This window comes from Heliangelus exortis, chromosome 11, assembly GCF_036169615.1.
Source record: "Heliangelus exortis chromosome 11, bHelExo1.hap1, whole genome shotgun sequence".
NCBI classification, from domain to species: Eukaryota; Metazoa; Chordata; class Aves; order Apodiformes; family Trochilidae; genus Heliangelus; species Heliangelus exortis.
The window spans coordinates 5,121,451-5,137,924 of record NC_092432.1 but is presented as its reverse complement, the minus strand read 5'-3'; positions in this window follow the sequence as shown (position 1 = coordinate 5,137,924).

The window sequence follows — 16,474 nt, the reverse complement described above, 5'->3', positions numbered from 1 at the left end:
ATCAGCCTGGCTCACCCCACTCAACCTTGCTAAAAAGGTCAATGGTGTTTTAATGCTCAGAAGAACATTGGATGGCAGGAAGAAAAGCCAGCTTGTATTTCTTATTCTTCCCCCTAGCAGAGAAAAAGAATTTCAGGGGCCAATTAGGAAAAGGAAGAATGAGAAGACCAGACGTAACTTACTTCTTTTTTTTTTTTCCTCCCACCTACCTTACAAAGATGAACTAATTTATCTTCTAAAGTAGCAGATACATAATTATACGTAGTCAGCTATTACAAATGGGGAGAAGAGGCAACAAGCAACAAAGTTATTTGCCTAAGGCCCTGCCTCTGACCTGGCTCACAAGCACACAGCAATTGCCCACCCTGGAAAGTCCAAAATTTCAGTCTCTCTGCTCTCCCCTGAATAATTTGAAGCAAGCTCCCAGGATTACCTAACATCAGTAACAGGTTTGGTTCCCAAAACTCTTCATTGCATTGGTTCATAGCAGGGATAACACTGTCAGCTCCCTGTGTGAGTGGTTCTTTAAAAAATAATGTCAACAATCTGTATGGCAGGCTACTTCAGTGCATTCAGATGAGCATTTTTCATGTTTGAGGGCATGTAAGCATCATTATTCATAGTGGTAGGACTGGGAATACTCAATAGCATCCATAAACCTGGTGTGCATTTCCTTACAGGTGAACATTATTTGCGAGTAGACATATGGGTACATTTTCCCTACACTATACAGGAACCACTGCACACACACGAAAAAAATCTGTTCCTGTTAAAATGGGTTTTGCCCAGACATCCATTGATGTTTGGAAAATGTGTTCCATTTATTTACTGGGATGCATTATTTGTCTACATAACAATGTTTTCTGTCAAGTCAAATAATTTATTGTTCCTACAGTTTAAACTCTTTCACTAAGAATTCAGCCAAAAACTATTCTATGTCTGACTGAAAGGCCTCTCTGCAAACAGCATAGATCTGCTTCAGGTTTGCAATAATACTGCCCCAGATTTACTACTGGCTTTCATTTGTTTTAATATGCTTCCACATCAAATTTAAAAGCACTTCATATATTTCAGAGTATTTTAACATTATAGCAGATATGTGTTAACAACAGAACTACCAAATAAATATATATACACACATACATAAATAAATATGTAATGCAAATTGGTATTTATTAACATGACCGTCAACTGAGAACTGTTGTGGGGTTTTTTTCTGGATGTTTAGATTCCTGAGAAATCTGAGTAAGTAAGAACCTTTCAGAAGTAAAAAGGCAAAACTTGGGTGAAGGATCTTAAGCCAATGAGGCTCGTTACTCCCAAAATTTCTTCATCAATAATAATAAAAAAAAAACCTCCTCAGTAAAAAAAAAAAAATTAAAAAAAAAAAGGTTTCGCAATATCTCAATACTGAATTATTCTACAAATGTCTCTCAGGTTAGTCAAAGGAATAATTAATCTGACAATATAAAAAGTTACACTCAAAAGGTTTGAAACACCAACTTTTTTATTCAGAATCAGATAATTTTTTTTTAATTCTGAAATTTCTCCAACCCTTTTATCACTGAAAGTTTAGAAAGGTGGATATAATCAGCTTAGGGATGTTTTCAGGCTGTTGTGATTACTTGTAGTTTTCTGAAAATATTTTAAATACATAATAGGAAATATTTACCTGCTCAGTTATTTGCCAGCAAGCTGACAAAGTGGTAAGACACAGAGTAGACCCTGGGAATATTTACCAGCTGAAATTTGGAACTGAACAGCAGTATGCAATGCTTGCAACAGGAGGGGAGGGAGTTACTGTTGATTATACCCTATTTTTATATTTCACCATTTCAGTAACTTTAAAAAAATCAAAAGACAACACAAATTTTGCCCGTGGTTGAGAGCTGGCTCTAGAGGCACATTCTCCCTGTGAATCTCTACTTCTGACCACATGCCAAACTCAATTACCCAATCTCCCTGTTATCTCCATCTTCTGCAGTGACAAGAGAAGGGACAGCCCTCAGCAAAACCTGCTCCATGTGAAGCCAGGGCAGGAATCCAGCTCTTCACAGCTCTGAGAGAAAACAATTAAGTTACCCCATTGCAACAGAGTAAATGACATCTTCCTCAGTTGCTTTGCTGTGGGTAATTCCTACCTGTTTGAGAAACATATGTGAAGAAGCACTTAAAATTCTTGCATTATCCCATGAGGCTGCCTCAGCACTTCTATCCTTACTATATCCATAGGTTACAGTCCAAAATAACAGAAAAACAATTTTTCCTCTACTCTGAAACTAGTTCCCAAGTCACTAAACATCCATCTTTTCTCCCTTTAATCTTTCCAGAAAGAAGACCTCCTGGATAAAATATCATTAAAATAATATAGAGGTTTTAAGAGCTAAATGGAATAGCTTTAAATGTAAATATCAGTGAGAGTCTCTGATTTCATTTCTGCAGCTGCAGTTCAAATCTATATTTCTCATCCTAGCCTGGTGACACATGGACTAGCAAAATACCCCAGCCTGAACTAGGCACAACTTGTCCTGCGACTTCTGTAAGAGTGAAGATCAATTTTCTCCCTGAGCAGCAGACTAATTCATCAGCAGAGTAGAGACTAAAACGTGGCAAGAACAAATAGCAAGGATACAGATAGGGAAAGGAAAGGAAGAGATTGGAGGGAAAGTAAAGCCAAAGTAATTTGCTGCCTAATGCAAGCCGATGAAGCCCCCAGTTCCCTGTCACCTGGAAGAGGCTGCACCTGTGTGTAAGCTCAAAGTACTATTTGCATAGCAGTAAACCCCAAGGGGTAGAGTAAGTGTGTAGCTGAGCCCAGCTGCTGTGCAGGGCTGTGGGCTCTGTCAGTCATTGAGCCCTTGGCAGGGTTTGCCTTTCTCATAGAAACACATCCTTTGCTCCTATTAGTATATTTAGAGGTTTCAGAAATGAGGAGAGATGGGTATCTCCATCCACCATGCTGACCTGACTTCCCCAGCACAATTTTAAAGCAGACAGGGTAGATGATTACTTGAGTGAATTTACACATGATGGCAAATAACTATGCTTAATAAAACTGAGCGAGCCTTAATGATTTCATTTTGGTGATTTAATTTATAAAAGCAAAGCCTAATCATTTAGTAGCATCATTAAGAAAACACCACAGGAAGTTTAGAAAGAAAGAATCATCCATATCTCTTGAGAAATGAGTATTCTTTGAACATTCAGCTCATGACAAAATAAAATGGAAAGCTTACAGCTTCTTAAATAATTGCACTTGAAATATAAGCAATCCCTAAAGACTCCATTCAGCCTCATCTTCTGCAGCACAGAATTGCATTTCTGTTCACCACAGTGTGAAAAGAGGCTTCACAAGAGAGACATCACTGGTGATGGGAATACTTTTTTTCTTTTGTTTTTTGTTAAAGAATGTATTGTGAACAAAATGCAAATGTAAGAGCAATTAAAAATAAATTGTTTGACAGCACCAGTTGAAAACAAAACAATATTGTCACTACATTCAGTGAAATGGCAATGGAAGCATCCCTGAACCAGTACATGGGAATGTGTCTGTGCATGTGTGTGCACACAAGTGTGCCTGAGTTCCAAGTGGAAATCTCCAAGGACTGGATTAACCAAGAGTTTGCATTGGGGTAATGGAAAATATGACCTCATTAGCACTAGGTTTGTCATTTGCTCCATAATACAAAAGTAAATTACAATGTATTAATGCAGTTAGGGTTGTTTTTAATGTGCACTGGGATACAATAAAAGTTTTTATTGGGGAAGTGTGATGGCATGTTTTCACTACAGCATTAGACCTGGTCTTCTGATAGGGCAGCCAGTCATATTACCCAGTGGAACACTCCTATAATGATGTAGTAAAATTTGACTCTGATATAGTAAAATCTGTTTATGGCAAAGCTGCTTTTTCACACAATAAGTCTGGAGCAGGGAGCAGAAAGGACATAGCTAAAAGAATTTTCTCACTAAGTCTTCACAGAAAGTGCTCAAAAACAAACAAGCAAACAAATATTCCAAGGCTTCTGGCCTGCCCAGATGAATTCCCATGCCATACTCACCATTTTCCTTTGGTAAACTCCTTCTCTTCCTCAGTTCCTCTGTAGGTTTGTCACTCAGCAGCTGCTATAAATTAGTGTCCACATCTTGGTGATGGAGCCTAAACAGGAGCATTGTAATTTAACACAATCTTAATAGGCTTGTCACAAAGTTTTGCATGTACAGCCCAGCCCGTGTAAAACAACCTCAGGCACATTCGTGGCTTTAGGGATGGAAGGTGATGGTGGAGAGCAGGGGGTGGGCTGGGATCCTTCCCTTTTTGAACACAGAGCTTCCTTGTGTCTGTAGCAGTGCTGGCAGCCTCCACCCTCCTGCTATATTAAACTATTATGAACAGGTCTGTGGGACTAATGAAGGTTTACAGGTGTTCTTTTTAAACCATGATTTTCTCTCTTTCTTAACTGAACAAAGGAAGTTTCATGCATTTAAACTTGGTCTCATTGGTCTTCCCAGGTAGTGACAAGCAATGGTCATCTCACCATCATGCCCTGCTCGCTCTTCAAGTTAACACCTGTCGGTGTTGTCTAGCCAGCTCCCCACAACCAACTTCACAGTTACATTGGTTTGCAGACTCTTGTTTCTCCTCTTATCTTATTCCAAACCCTAGGCTGACTCCGGGTTTCTGGAGCTGTAACTTAGTACAGGTTGGGCTTGGGCTAAGGTACCAACCTGTCTGATGACTAATGGCTGTTTTGCATTCAAAGCCCTAGAAATCTATGTTCATTCCTGATATGATCAGAGGAGTTGTTGGTGTCTGTACTGGGACCTATCATGGAGGAGAAAATGTGGTTCACAGCAGCAGCAGTGGTCACTGTTCCCATCCCTCCATGAAAAAGTTGCAAGAGACTTAAGCCAAGAGCCCAGCTCTTTGCTGCTGCTTCCCTGCTCTTTCTTCTTTCCCTTCCCATTGCAAAGATTCATCCTTTCATTTTTGGGGAAACTTAACTGAATTTTGCTTCTGAGACGAGTTCAAATATCCCTTTAGAGGGATATGTGAGAACAAGATCTAGAGAGCAAAATTGAGAGGACAAAGTTGTGAGAGACATTCATTAAAATAAAAAAACATAGTCAGAAAGTCCTGAATAAAGCTTTATAATGAATAGACCCAAGTAGCCTGTGCCTGTGGCTCTCTTGCTAGCCTAGTGACAGTAGTTGAAAGTTATTTATTTGCCTGTAATATACTTTTCCACCGAAACACTTTAGTAATAAAGAGACATGAGGGGAGACACATTAGAAAGTGTACCATACATCAAAATGAAAAGTACCACATAAGCTACATGATAAACGTAGGATAAAATGTACTTCGTTTTCCACAAGACAAAGCAATAAGGAAAATGCTGTGTCTGGAGTAATTCTGAGCTTGAAACTTCTGCTGCTTATTTATTTTTATTAAGCAAATATACAACCCTGTAAATGTACATGGTGCTAACTAAACAAAAATATCATATGGGCCAAGTTCTGAGAAGTTCATAGCCCAGAAGGACAGACAAGACACAAAAGCCTACAACTGAGGAAAGCACTGAGATGTTTTAGGTGAAAAAAAGCAGAATTTCTAAAACAAGCAAATAATATAGGTATTTAAACTCTACATAATCATTAACAGGTATAAACGTACCTCCTCTCCTTCCCATTTATTGATTTATTCCCTGTGGCATATTGTCTAAATCCTACACAGCGAGTCCTGAAGCAAGGACAGCCTTTGTGTTATTTGTACAGTGCTTAGCACCACTGGGCCCCAGTCTTTCACCAGGCTCTTTTCTGTTTCTTTTTCCAGCATAGCTAATATAATGAGCAGATGTGAAGACAAGAGTGAGGGAATAAAAGCATCTGTAAGAGAAGAGTCAACAAAATCAGACAGTGACACCAGGAGACTCTGGTTGGGATGTAAGAGAGGGGGAACGGAGATTTAAAGCGGGGGCAGAGGCAGTTGTCATCTACTTCTCCTACTTATTTGCTTAAAAGCTCTTGCAGTTTTACTTGAAAACGCACAAGGAGAAAAGGAAAAAAGTTATTTTGACTTACAAAAGCGAGGAAAGGTCATTAGGAAGACTTGAGAACCAATAAAGCTCTTTAAATCCTTCCTATTTGTAATGCATAGAGCAAAGCTTACAGGAAAGCTGCAGCTTAGAAAATTACAAATGGTAATGCTATTATTTGGCATATAGTTGCCAAAGGCATTCAATATAAAGATTTTACAGAGGTGTCAACTGATATATAGCAAACACACAAACAGTCTCCAGCACTGTAACATATGCAAGGAGAGCTGAGGCTAAATATTAAGCATATGAATTATATATTCTTGCAATGCAAGGCTGAGAAAATGCTTGCTGTGCACCATAGTTAAAATGAGCAATAAATACCAGGGTTAATGCTGGCAATATCTTGTTGTGGAAGGTTTCTCTAAGCCCCCCTCTCCCAAGTTTGGGTTTCAAACCATTTTCTCCTGTGTTGGATAATGAAGTGATTAGACTGCTCCTTTCCGAGACTGTTACATATTTAAAACAGGTTCCACTGCTGCCTCATTTTAAACATCAGAACCTGTTTGGGGCGCCAGAAATGTGAAACATGAACATCAATAGCTTTCTCCTGCCAAGATAAGAGCTTGCTGCAGAGGCCAAACATATGTCTGTCTGTCTTTCCCCAAGGAGATTTTTGGATAAGGAAGAGGTGTGCCTGTACCTGAGCTGCTTAAAATGACTCAGCCACATATGGGCCTTTTATAAACTTTCTTTTGCTTTTTCTCCATGGGGCAGTGAGCTATTTCAGTCTCAAAGTTATTGCCATCTGGGTTTAAAGGGACAGGTCTACCTGTGAACAACCTCCCCAGCAAAAGCAGTTTTAGCTGCTATGCTCTGTCCCCCATGTAGACAGGAAGGGTCACCCCAGGGTTTGCCCTTTGAAGGGAGCAGCAGGACCTTTGTGATAAAACCCCTCTTGCTTTGCTGTGACCCACCTCAGAGCCAGCAAAATTCAGGTGAGGAAGATGATAGCAATGCAAATTTGAAGCACTGCTGGGTTTCAAAGAAAAGCTCTCCAGCCAGGGCCAAGAAAATTGGGCTCTTGCTTTGCTCACCAGCCACAGAGCTGCTGCCTCCCAAGAGCTGGAAGTGCTGCCTGAGCCTGACGGGTCGTGTGTATTCAGTATTTGTATTCAGTAAGCTTGCCCAAAAGGCAAATTAGTTCTTGCAGCTCAGGTCTAATGAACAAGGAACTCATAGTAACCAGACTCTTGCCTCCCCTAAACAAGGTGAGGTAGTGTCAGGGAAAACTCAGCTGGGGACCTGAAGATTTTTCATGAGTTTCACCCTGCTTGACCAACTCTGGGCAACCAAAAGCAGGGCTGATCCACTCTAGGCTACCTTCTCCTCTGTCTCTGCAACAAGACAGACACCTGAGGCAGCCTCTATGCTGGGGGACCAAGATGAGTGCTCTCCTGCAGTGACTGCCACCACTGATTTCATGTCATGCCCTCACAAGACAAGAGTTACATAGCCTGGTGGCTCCCACACCAAGGCTGTTGACCCCCAGCCCTGGGTCTGAGAGGAAATCATAGGCCCTAATCATAGCCAAGCCACCACCTGAGATTACCCATTTTACCCTGTATTACCCATTCCTGCACACTAGATTCTTGTTCACACCTGGAAAGCACAACCCAAAGAGCACCAAGAAATACAATTCAGGCAATCCTGGGAACTCAGTCTGAGAGTAAAAATGGACAGTAATTCATTTTCACTCCTTCAAATATATGTCATCAAAATCAGCACCCCCTCAGGCCCCTCTGAATGCAAGGGCTCAGAGGGCTTCACACCTGGGCTGAGGGATGGTGGCCATGAAGCCTCAGGGCAACTTCAACTTCAATTTTTTTTTTTTTTTTTTTAAAACATTTAAAAGGTATTAAGCATGTTCTGGTCATACATGTGCAGCAAATCCCCAAAGCAGTGAAATACAGCTGCCTTTGAAGTGGAAACAGCAGCAAGAGAATGTAGACCAGGACAGACAGAGGAAGCAGCCACAAAAAAATACAGGGAGTTTTGAACAGGGAAAAAACAGTCAGTGCTTCATGGGATTTTGGCTTTGGTGAAGAGCCAGGGCTCCTAAATCTTCAAAGTCAGGACCATCTAATTTTTAAGCAGTTAGGCACTGACAAATAAATGCACCATTTAACTACCTCTTATTGAAATTAATAGGAATTAATCACTCAGACATTTTTGAAAGATCTTTCTGAAGCAGCTTAGGTGCCTAAATATCTTTAGCAGAATAGATCTAGGCAACTTTTCAAGTACTAGTTAGCTGCTGCTTCCTAATGTGGCTCAGAGCACTAAATCACATGGAATAAATGGGGGTTCTAATGAATGTGAGAGGATGGGGCTGCAGCTGCCAAATTTTTCTTTGCCTTGTGCAAAGAGTGGCAGGAGCTGTGAAGCCAGTCTTCCCCCAGACAGCTGAAGGTCGGGCAAAAGCGTTGCACCCAAATTCTTCCAGATTGCCAGGGTAGCACAGCCATTGGTTTCATTGCAGTGCTGCTCATCTTGTGCTTAATTCATGAGGTTTCCTGATGTTTTTTTTCTTTTGTATTAAGATCCTGAGCAGACAAGAGCCCCAGCTGCTTCCCAGGAAGGTCGCACTGATGTCTGACATCCTCTGTCCTGTTCCATAGCAGTAAGCTGCAAACTGCAGCTCTCCTTGGCCCCTAAAACCCTGAAAAGCAAGACGACTCTTCACACAAACTTCCTTCCACTTGTCCCTTAAGTTCCTAATGAGCTCGAGAGAGCCTATTAACTCCATGATAAGCAGATGCAGAAATTGCACTGCTCTCTCAGAGATGTCTAACCACCAAAAATCCAAACTACTGCAAACAAGGGGGTTCGAGGGAGATGGAGAAGGGCTGCTGGAGGGAGAGAGAGTAGCTAAATCTCTGCTATGGTCATGAGCTTGTTCTCAGCCAAAGGCTTTAGTCCATCAGAGTTGCCATGAGAAGAAAAGTGAAGGGAAGGCATTTGGGAATGCTTTGCATCCTTTTGTGTTAGATTTTGGATGGTTTGGGAAGCACATCACATTCAGATCCCAATGTCATTGTTTAAGGGGTTGTTTGTTTTCATTCCCCTCCTCCCAACACGGAAAATTAAATTGGGCACACAGAGACTGGGCACTGATGACTCTTCAGGGATAGATTTTTATTACATTTAGAAGACAGCCAAAATAGTTTTTGACATTATTTTATTCTATGAATTATAACTGAGGCCCTAAGGGATGGAGACACGCTAAGCCTACAGTACAGCAGTGGGAGATGCTGATTGCCCAAGGCTCCTTTGAAATCCCAGATTATGTTATGGATATAGTCACACAATTGAAAGTGATCCACTTACCACAATTTAACCAGTTACTGCCTGCCAGATGAGGTGTGGGAACTGTTTTCATAGTCTAAGCAAATGTGTCCACTTACAAGTTACGGTACTTTAAGAACGTGGACATGGTTGCTGTGGTTCAATTGATGGGCAGGTGCTGGTGGAGATACCAGTAATGCCACCATCTCAGCCATGTGCCTGTACCTCATGTATTTCCCCTACCAGAACTGCACTTCTAAACTTCAAGCATTTGATGACCTCAGGATGTCTGGGGCTGTGCCTGTGAGTTCGGTACACAATGCTGAAAATGAACTAAAAATGAACCAACTCAGTGGATGAAGAGCAGAAGATAGTAATATCATGAAGCAGAACAAATAACAGGTAAGTAACACACATTTTCTACAGTAGCTGAATGTCCAAAATTGTGATTCTCCACTAAATTTGAAGAAGGAGAATTGCCCCATTATGGACATACAAATGTTTGTTGCTCTAGGATTGCTCTTTCAAACTCATTACTGTTTTGTTTGGGGAATCAAAATAGCACATGCCCTAATCTTAACCCCTTGGGACATGTTTGAAACTCTGCTCATGCAAAAGATTTCCATATGTGAAAAAATGGAGGTATCTTCCTTTTGGCAAACTTGCATTGTTTAAACTAACGTATGGAAAATGTAAAACAAACTCTCCGTATTTTTGGACTGGGAACCTCAGCTGGCTACTTGAATTAAACTGGGCAGCTACATCTTTTCCACAGCTCTCTATGCAGTTAATAATAGTACTACTTTGAAGTTAGCCAATTCCTTTCCTCTGCCAGTCTCACAGTGCTTTTGAAATGTAGCAAGATGTTATAAGTCCCCTGCAGTGGGTCAGAATAAACCATGAAGAAAGTAAACAACTTGCTGAAGGCTACAGAGTAAACTAGTGGTGGAGCCCAACATTTCTGTGTCCTAGACAATTCTTGTAGGTTAGTGACATCCAATTTTGAGGTCCTAAAATGCTGTATATTTCCCTAAGGAGGTATCTGAAGATGGTTCAAGCTGTCTCTTCCATGATCATGTATGTGGCTCTTATGGGACTGAACTGGAGTCATCCGCATTTTGTATGGCCTCATGGTAGACTTGTGTCTTATGTCATGTGAGATAGGAGCTGCTGTGGGATTTGGGATTTAAAAAAAAAAACACAGCAGTAACTGACCTGAGCATCACAAAATCTAGCGAAGAGTTCATTCCCTGCCCAAATCAAAATACCAGCCAGAAAAGAGGGCTGCAGAGAGCAGAGTCTGAATAGGATAAATTGTTGTGATGGGCTGGGGGCTGTAGATATGACACTTGTGTTCTTACTAATACACCTGCCAGCATTCACTGTGTTCATTATTACAACAGTTCTTGTATTTTTATTCATCAGTGGGAGCAAAATGGCTGAGCCTCTTGATGCCTTTGTCTGTGAAACACTTTTGTCTGCTGTTTTTGTATCACCTTTGCCATTGCAGCTATAACAAATCACCTTGTTAATGTTACAGTGCTTGTTCTTGTGGCCCAGGGTGATCCCTTGTAGACTGGTGGGCAACACTCACATAACTATAATCTGCCACATTTTCATGCAATTAGTATGCAGCAGAATTGTTCTCAGATACTCACACACATACAAAAAGATTAAATAAGACCCATTTAATGTCATGAATTGTCCTGTTAGGAGTTAATGAGGTCTGGTAAGTTGCCAAAGCCAAACACACAGAAAGCTCAGGCAGGCCAGAAGAGAGAAAAGGAGGAGTTGCTGGGTTCAGCCAGATAGACCTTGAAGTGCAACAGCTGTGCCTTGTCTTTGAGGAGAGGATCAAGTAGAGAATATGAGATAGGCAAACGTTGGCTTAAACTTTCTTCTCTCTTTGATTGTCCTTGGACATCTGCCTCATCTCCTGTCAAGAATGTTTGGCAGCTGTGAGCCCAGAATAACACTGCTGCTCAGCCAGGACGCTATCGTAGTCGTCTAATACTTTAAGCCAACGAGTCTCTGCTCTGTGCCTTGACCGATGCTGAACTATGCTAATGCCTTGAGCTAACCAGGCTTTCTAACAGCCCGTGAAACACATAGAAGTAGGCTCTGTGGTTTATTTTCCTCACGTGCTAATTGGCTTTAATTGTTGGCCAATTGGATTTCAAGTTTTAAAAAGGGTGCCCCAGACAAAAGGAAAAGTGTTAACTTAAGACCGTGGGAGAGCAGGGCCATTCTGTTCAGCTTCTAATGTAGTAGACTTTATTCAGATGCATAAGTCTCAGGGCAATGGCTGTCCTAGAAAGATTTCTCAAGCATAACCAATGTGGTCTCCTATAAAATATAAGCTTACATACAGGCTGAATGTCATTAATGTTCAGCTATTTCCTGGAGTGTAAATTTCCGTCTTGCAGAGCCAATGGGTTTGTGCTCGTTTCACCTCAAAAATAAAATGGTAGGTAAGACGAATCCCAGATCAATTCTGGTATTTCAGCTGTTTTAGCCAGTGGCTTTGGAAAGAGAAGGGCTTCTGAAAAAGCCAACTTTAATTTTCTCCCCATATTCATGGCAAGAAAGTAGGAAGAAGGGCTTCCACCTTATATATACCTCAACACTTGTAGAAGAGAAACAGCCCCTCTCTGACTAAGGGAAGTCAGGTTCTGCACCCATTCAGCCTGTGAACAGGACATCCCATTAGAAGATTCATTCTCTGGTGATGCCAGTTTTAGTACTACTGAATTTCCATTTATTTCACATGAGTTCATGGGAAGAGATTCAGGCCATGTAAACACACCTGTGAGATCAGCCAGCCTAAAGGACTTCTGTGTAATCTTTAATGTACATATCCACCCAACAGCCCAGGGAGATAGAGTAATGCTATTTTCTATCTTTTGCTGAGGGCACAGAGGAGGAAATCCTCAGAGGTAGATGGGATCATAAACAGCAGTGAAAATATGTCCTAGAGAGACAAAATGCCAGCTTTACAGAACTAAATTATTAGGATTTGGGCACTTAAGGTTTAAGCACTTACAAGAACATGCGAAGAAGTACTGAAAACCTGATCAGAAGACATTTGCCTTGATCATATCACCTGCTTTTTGCATAGTGGGAATTCATGTCCAAAAATGTTATGGTAGGAATTTAGTGCCACCAGAACCCAACTAAGCTCCTGAGCAAAGCCTCAAACAAATCCCCATCATTATCACTACATAAAATGTCTATAAATAGAAACAGATCACAGCATTATGAAGATCTGCTGATTGGCAGTAAAGTTTTCTGCTGCCCTTTATTTTATATATATCCCTGTAACAAAGCTCAGCTCAAGCCATTTTCATTTGCCCATCCAGACAAAGGTAGAGTGATGCTGTTAGAGGCAGCAAGTTGTTTTCAAAGCTATGCAAAAAACATTGCCAGATACTTATTAATCAGGCCTCAACCTTTCTCTTTAACATGATTTTTCAAATTGTTTTGGAGATCATAGTAAAGGCCCAGAATTTTTTTCCATTGTTCTGGTTATTTAGTACTACTCAAGCTGTACAAAAAGGTGAGTTTTGTCACTAAAAAGCTAGCAGAGAATTCTCCCTGGTGAGGGGAGTTAACAGAAGTTGGGATTATTGCAGGTAGGTATGGAAGGATAACCTGTTATTCCAGTTTGCAAGTAGGTTTTGATGGGCTATAGGTCTTGATACTAAATTAGTGTCTAATTTATAGCAGTAGATTGAGGTTAATGAACATGCATAAAAAGCAACCTTTTCTTGCTGAAGGTGCATGCATCTTTTTTGTGCAAACTACCCCAAAATCAAGGAAAGGTAACGAAGGTTCTACATTCTCATTCTACAACAAAATTTAATGGAGTTTTCTCCGGTCTTTGACTTCTCTCCTGCCTTTATCCTGGTAGTCCAGGACTGCCTTTACTGAAGGCAATACAAAATTGCTCTTCAAGCCTAGACCTGATCACATAAACCCTTAGGTCTTGATCTCTGATACCGTGGCTGAGTGTTCTAAAAATTTCAGCTAAGTGTTTCCTGTTCAGGCGCATTTTACTCACTCACTCCAGATGGGATCAGAGCTGAGAAGGCCAGACCAGCACACAAAAAGATTCTGGTGGTAGTTCCAGCTGGGATGAGAAATGGCAGTGTTATAAATCTCATGACTCATTGTCCCAACAGAAGTGTGGGTAGTTTGGAGAAATTCAGACAGGGGGCTGCTTTATCCAAATGAAGCTCAAGCTGCAAGCATCTTGACTCCTTTTCCTTGTAACAAAAGGTTTTCAACAACAACAACAACAAAAGGATTTTAATTCCATCCTATCTCCTTACCCTATGCAAACTGCTATAAGAGGAAAACAGAGGAACTATGTGAGGGAGTGACAAATTCAAACTCCTCTCTATTAAATCTAATGTGTAGTGATAATATCACGCTCTTCTCCGTAAAACGTGATATTTTCTCCTGGTTTACAAAGCACCAGAGGGGAACATACTTGCAAAAACTTCCAGCTACAGTGAATCTGACCTGGAGCACCTGTCTTCAGGGGCAAGACCGGAGAACAGCCTCTTCTGCAGTTCAGACACCATGGGATTAGCACAAAAGGGTTCTGTTGGCTTCTGCCCAGCCACAGTGTTGGGTCAGTGCCCCTCCCTGCTGCCCACTGGCATTGTGCCCTCTCTGGCAGCATTCATGAGAGTTAAATCATAGAATGGTTTGAGTTGGGAAGGACCTTAAGGATCATCAGGGACACCTCCCACTAAACCAGGTTGTTCCAAGTCCCATCCAACCTGGCCTTGAACACTTTCAGGAATGGGGCATCCCCAACTTCCCCAGGCAATGTGGGCTGGCATCTCACAACCCTCATAGTGAACGATTTCTTCCTAATATCTGACCTATATCTGTCCGCTTCCAGTTTAAAGCCAGTACCCCTTGTCCTGTTGCTACATGCTCTGATAGAAAGTCCCTCCCCAGCTTTTTTGTAGCCACCTGTAGCAGAACAAATTGCCCAAATTAATCTGCATCTTTTTTAGGCCATACCTTCTTCTTCCAAGAGCATCTCAGCATGCCTGATATGAAGATAAAGCAGTTGACAGCATCTTTGGAGATCAGACTCTCACAATGTGCTTCCCCTGCCTACTTATTTTCACTTGGGATTGTCCCCATTTGGCTCCTTTGGTGTCCTACACCACAAGACATCCTACAGCCACCACTGAAAGCTGAACACTAGACACTTCCCTCAGCTACTCAGCACATCTCTGGGGTTTGTCAGGAGGGTTAACTGAGGGCTGACACCAGTCACCTGCTCTGGTGGTGGCAGTGAAGTGCTCTGCTTCCCAGTGTCCTTGTGTTCCCAAGGAGCTGCAAGTGGATGCTAGCAGAAAGATGGGGACAGACACCAGCCAGCCAGCACTGCCAGCTTTGCCTCTCACTGACAAATTCCACCTTCTACTCCAACATTTCAGCGTGAAACTTATCTTCCCATCGGAGCACCCGCTGCCCCTCTTTGCAACAGCAGTGTCCTTCCAGGTGGATTATTTTCCACTCAAAGACTGATGCCTGCAACAGCAATCTTGAAAGTCTCCTGCTATCTGCTTCTCACTCTTCACAAGACAAGACAAGACCACCCAGGGATTCGCCTGAAGAAATATTACACCACTCTGTGGGTCGGCATGCCTGAAATTGGCCCAGGGAGCACATCGACAGTGAGTTACCCATCTTAGAAAACACAAGGGGATTAATAACTTGGACAGTGTGCTGGATAAAACTTAACTCAGAAACAATTCCCTATCCAAACCCCATCAGAATTTTAATCTCCACAGACTTTTACTCCACAGCGCAATAAATCCTTTCCATAGTGACTCATTGTTACCCTGATCTTCCTTATAAAACACACGGTGGAAACAGTATAACATTTTCCTTTCTTATTGCTCTCCTTTGTAAAACCATCTTTCCCTGTATCTCCCTGCCATTTGCCAGTTAGTCATGGGCTTCACTACTGAATGAGCCACTTAAGAAATGTTACACTGATGTCAAATTGATACATGTCTCCTGAATACTTTCTCTCTATTAATGTGCATCAATTTCTCTTTATTAATTAAAGGGTGGTGTTCAGAGCTGATCAAAAATTGGGGACTTTTCAGTGCAAAGTTTCAAGCAGAATGCAATTTTTCAGAACAAAACAAACAAAAAACATCCACCAAACCTTCAGCAGAAATTAGAATATAGGAACTCGCTCAAGGCCGCAAATGTTTTTTGTTTCAGATTTTTCTTTTCTTTTGTTCCTTCCTGGAGAAGTCAAAATTTCTCAAAAAGGACATTATTTGTATTTCTTTAGAAGCCCTCATATCACATTTTCAAAATAATTCTCTTGCCAGATTTGGTAAGTTGCAGCTGCAAATCAGTGGGGTTTGCAGACTGTGAACTCCAGTCTGGAAGTTTTTTTCCATATATTTCAAATCTGAGAGCCCAGCTCTATAATTCAGCCCCTAAAGAAGAGTAACCAGATTTCAGACACGTTCTGATCAGGAAGTGTGACAATGACAGGAACAAAACCCAAAAATTAGGTGCTGTGAATTAGGGATCTCAGGCTGCTTCCTTCTCTTCCACAGGCTGGCAATAGCCACGTCCATAGCGGGTGTCATGAAGCCCCTTTCTCTAGTGTATATTGGCTTTTCAGCATCAGCATGCCATTTATGGTGATGTCATGGGAAGTGAATCTCAATTTTCTTCAAATTTCTAATTTATTAACTGAACAAGGACACAAAGACATCATCAGAGTGCCCCAGGAGCAATGAGAGGAGGAAACTGAAGTCCTTGCTGAAGCAGTGCAGCAAGGTGTGGAGCCTTGAGCACATGGGCATGAGCCTTATGAGCTACCATATCATTCCCCATAAACTTTAAGCAGTCAGCTTATGTTTTGAAGTCCATCCTTCAACACATAACAGTCTTTGACCACCCTTCCATAGAAAACAAAATCCTGCTTATTTTGGCAGTTGTCCCCTTTTCTTTTCAAGCACACTATTCTGTCTTCTTACTGACTGTTTAGGGTATTTTTCCTAAGCACAGCATTATCGTGGGTTTAGCCTGAGACA